Raw genomic sequence first — 4,748 nt, 5'->3', positions numbered from 1 at the left:
TGGTGAATCACAGCTGAGGTTTAAAGCGTCCTCCACCCTCCGTTAATACTGACGGTGTAGCACGGTGTTCACAGTCAGCAGAGATCAGGCCGACGCCGCTGGTGTTGGTGTTCAGTCTACAAACCACACGGCTGCGATAATGAGCAACAAAGCACTTCCTGTTCGGACGCCACGCTGACAGACCGCAGGGCGGCCTCGTTAGCATCGTTAGCTCGTAAAACAACACCGTCCTCCAGCAGGTGGCGAGTTTACATCATCAGACTGTGATCTGATTGGCCGACATGTGGATGACACGAGGGAAGTGTGTGTGTTCTCTTCAGTGTGTGTTTGGCAGAGATGTGTTCAATGGTTGAACCTGACACACTGTGAATGAACGAGACATGAATCGATCAATCAATAATAATAATAATGATAATAATAAAAAGCAATGATGGACCATTGTGTGTGTGCGTGTGCGTGTGTGTGTGTGTGTGTGTGTCCATCATATTTTCCTCAATAATCATTGATCTGCTGCTCGGGGCCGTTATCACAGTGTTTCAGTGATCGGTTTGATTTCAGTGTGAAAGGTGAAATCTGTCATTCTGCCGAACAAACTGAAGGAAGGGGTCAAAGGTCAGCGCTCATCAGGGTGGATGTGATGGGTGGACAGCTCGTTTAGAACAGAGTCAGTGTTTGTCCACACGCTGAGGCTCAGACAGGGTGATGTTGGACATGTTGGACATGTTGGACACAGAGACACACAGAAGCTGTATGTGAGGCGTGTTTCTTCAGACGTTTGTGTTGATGTTATATATGTGCTGAAAACTCTCTATATAAATTCTACGTGTGTTCAATTACTCGACTGAAATGTTTGCATTGAGCAGGTCATGAGCATGGTCACAGCTAAGAGCTCCCTTTAATCCACATTTCATCACAGTGAGTCCAGTAAGCCTCCATTCATCGAAAATGTCTGAAATGCTGTTGAAGGTTTGCCTCTTAGGACCGTTTTCCCTTCTGCAAACACTTTAGAAGGTGAAGTTGTGCCAGAGTCGTACTGTCGCTCCACTGGGCCAGAAACTCTCACTGAGCGGCTGAAACCTCCAAAAACCCAAAAAGAGGAGCTGCAGCCTGGCCAGATTTCATGAGGCTCACCTGGAGGAAACCATGTTTGAGATTTCAAATGATGTTTGAGAACAGCTGAGAAGAGTGTGGAGAAGGCCGGTCAGTGAGCGACCGGTACGAGCAGGTACGAACAGGTACGAGCAAGTACGAGCAGGTACGAGCAGGTACGAACAGGTACGCGCAGGTACGAACAGGTACGAGCAAGTATGAGCAGGTACGAGCAGGTACAAACAGGTACGAGCAGGTACGAACAGGTACGAGCAGGTACGAACAGGTACGAGCAGGTACGAACAGGTACGAGCAGGTACGAGCAGGTACGAACAGGTACGAGCAGGTACGAGCAGGTACGAGCAGGTACGAGCAGGTACGAACAGGTAGGAGCAGGTACGAACAGGTACGAGCAGGTACGAGCAGGTACGAGCAGGTACGAACAGGTACGAGCAAGTACGAACAGGTACGAGCAGGTACGAGCAGGTACGAGCAGGTACGAGCAGGTACGAGCAGGTACGAGCAGGTAGGAACAGGTACGAACAGTTACGAGTAGGTTCGTTTGGGTCGTGGTTCATAAAGGACATTCAGACGTTCATCTTCTCCTCAGGATGAACTCTAATAACTTTATTGATCCTCTCGTCATCTGATCAACAAACAACTGATTTCATGACGTATTGCAGCCTGTTTATAACGCGACGTGGCAGCAGGTGGCAGCGATGTGGGGACAGACTGTCAAATAAAAGACATAAGATATGATATGAGTGTGTGTCCGTGTGAGCAGACGTCCATAACGATCACTAGAAAACACTCTCAGACCTCCACCAGGAGGCATCGGAGATCAATACAAACCCTCAGTTCAACCACTGATCAACACAAACTCCTCTCAGTTTGAAACTCAATACAGCAGCTGGCCAGTGAAAATACAGCCAGGTGACGCCTCCTGTGTCCAATAGACGAGCTCGGTGAGTGAGCTTAGCACAGCCGCCAGTTCACCATCACCGAGTTCTGGACAATTCCACACTACGACATCCAATAAGATGAGCGAAGTGAAATATGTGAAGTGAAAAAGCCACTGAAGTTTCTTCATCTCATATCACTTCAGACAAACGTTAACATCCAGCTGCTTTTGTCCCAGTAAGTGAGACGGCGGAGGAAAGCAGTTTGAGCTGAGGGGACGTCGGAGACGCTCGTTCTTTCCACAGGAAACAATGAAGAGTGTGTGAAACTGTCACAGATGATGAAGCTCGAAGCGCCGAGCTGCCAACGAACCTTCAGAGACGCTCGTACACATCACGAGACAATAAGACACAAATATGTGAGCGTCAAGGACACTGTTTGCTTTCTGTCCTCCTGAGACGAGGAGCGTGGGAGGACGTGATGTGAACATCGTGTATCCGGCTCTGCTTCAGTCAGTCATTGATCTCTGGGGTTGAACAGCTGTCCTGCAGCGTCTGTCCAAGGCCTGCAGTTCACACCGCACTCATGGACACATGAGACAGCGGACACATGCACATATATGCGTTCACCTTCGTCTGCATCTGCGTTCAGCTTGTTTCCACACGTGTTTATGGAGGTTTTCCTCCACACGACACGTATGATGCCAGCGAGTATTCAGTACGACACAGGTGAAGTCAAAATACTAACTACATCATAAATGTGCATGAATGCATGAATGTTGAATGCACATTCATGCATGTGTTCATACTGAGCATCACATATATATATTTATATATATGAATGTATTTGTACTTTGATATCATCTGATACTGAGTTGGATTTGATGTATGATGCTGTTACTGTGGATTACAGCCCCCCCCCCCCCCACACACACACACACACACACACACACATACATATGTACTGTACACACAGACGACGGCTCAGAAAACACTGCAGACGAGTTCACTCACAGGATGTTACAGTTTGGTTTGTAGAAAATGAAAAAGATGAGCTTGTAAAGTGGTTCGTTGAAGAGATGTAGAAGCATGTAATTATACTCTCCCTCACCTGCTGTAGGAGGACACAGAGGACAGAGGACAGAGGACAGAGGACAGAGGACAGAGGACAGAGGACAGAGGACAGAGGACAGCACTGCTCTGTGTAATAAACCTCACATGTAGAAGAATAATCTCACATCACACAGGAGACAAAGTCATCAGCGGTGGACAACAGAGCGTCCTAATGAGGTTAGAGACATCTCCTTAGTGGACGCTGAAGGACCACAGAAAGAGCAGATCTGAGCTCAGATGATCCTCAGTTTGGACATCAGAGGGACGCGCTGGTCCAGCCGGACCTGACAGATAACAGAGACAGTCACTCTTTTCGTGTTGGACACGTGTGCTGCAGGGCTGCGTGAGCATATGTGATCATGGATTTCCTTTCGAGCTTCAGCTGATTATTCCTAAAGTCTAAAATAGGTCAAATCAGTGCGCTGATGTTCTCGCCACGAGGGAGCTAAATTAGTTTCTTGTTTTTTGTGAACATTTCATGTGAACCGCGCAGAAGCCCGGACCGAAAGGGCCATGCCTGCAGAGCCAGGCTTCACTTCAGCTGACAGGGAGCTAAAAGGTTTGTGATTTAGCCAGGAGCCAGACCCAGCTGGGCCTCAAATGTGACGAACGCACATTCACAATGCAGCTGAAAATAACTGGGAAGCAGGGTGAACACATAATTGGTTAGATGCCTTGTTTGTTTTATGTGAAACATGAATAAAAATAATGTTTTCACTGCTCCAGACTAAGGTTTTAATGAGTGAAGTTGAGGACAGCAGAGCCCCACGACTCAGTAGTTAATCTGATGAGTTTCTGCTTCCCTGCGCTGGTCGACCCGCAGACCTCCAGGCTCCGCGTTAAAATATAGAAAATAACAGCACAAATAACAACAAACAGCTAATCAGAGCTGAAACACAGCGACGCTGCTGTCAGGCTGTGATGAGAACACTGAGGGCACACATGCTAACATCAGCGTGCTAACACAGTGAACATGCTAACATGCTGATTCTAAGCAGGTATAATGTTTACCATGTTAGCATGCTAACGTCTGCTAATTAGCATCACAAGTGATGGCGCCAGAGGAAAAGTTCAGAAGAAGCTCCATCAGCAAGAAAGAAAGAAAGAAAGAAAGAAAGTTTCAGTGTGAAGTGCGGCTGAGCGTCTCTTGTTCACGTCTGTCTGAGCTTCAGGTGAAACTCTGACGGACAGATCGACCATCTGAGACGTTATTGGTCACTTGATATTTTAGCCAATCAGCTGTGAGGCATCAGCTGCTCTGCTGGCTCCGCTCAGTTTTCTGATCAGCGTCATTGATCGGCGCCTGGATAACTGTCACTAAATGAAGCCTTTCTTTAATCTTCGGCCTTTATTTTGGCGGTGGCTGCTCTTCCTGTTCTCCGCACACAGATTTAAAAACAATCAAGCATTTGAAATCAATACAAGAAGAAAACACGTGAAATATGAACAATAAAGACGTTTAAAGCAGCACGATGACGTGACATCCGTCAGTTTTGAAGAAACCGTCTTCTTCTGCGGTTTCAGATCTGTGGCGTGTACGCGCAGGAGCTCAGGTTGGGATGGAGGTCCCGGCCGGTCGCACCTCGTCTGGAGTAGCTGCCGGTTGGCTGAATGAAGCTGCCAGTCGTCTGGCTTCCTCTGACCACG

Source organism: Chaetodon trifascialis, chromosome 20 (genome assembly GCF_039877785.1).
Source record: "Chaetodon trifascialis isolate fChaTrf1 chromosome 20, fChaTrf1.hap1, whole genome shotgun sequence".
In the NCBI taxonomy this organism is placed as follows: Eukaryota; Metazoa; Chordata; class Actinopteri; order Chaetodontiformes; family Chaetodontidae; genus Chaetodon; species Chaetodon trifascialis.
This window is presented reverse-complemented; position numbering follows the sequence as displayed.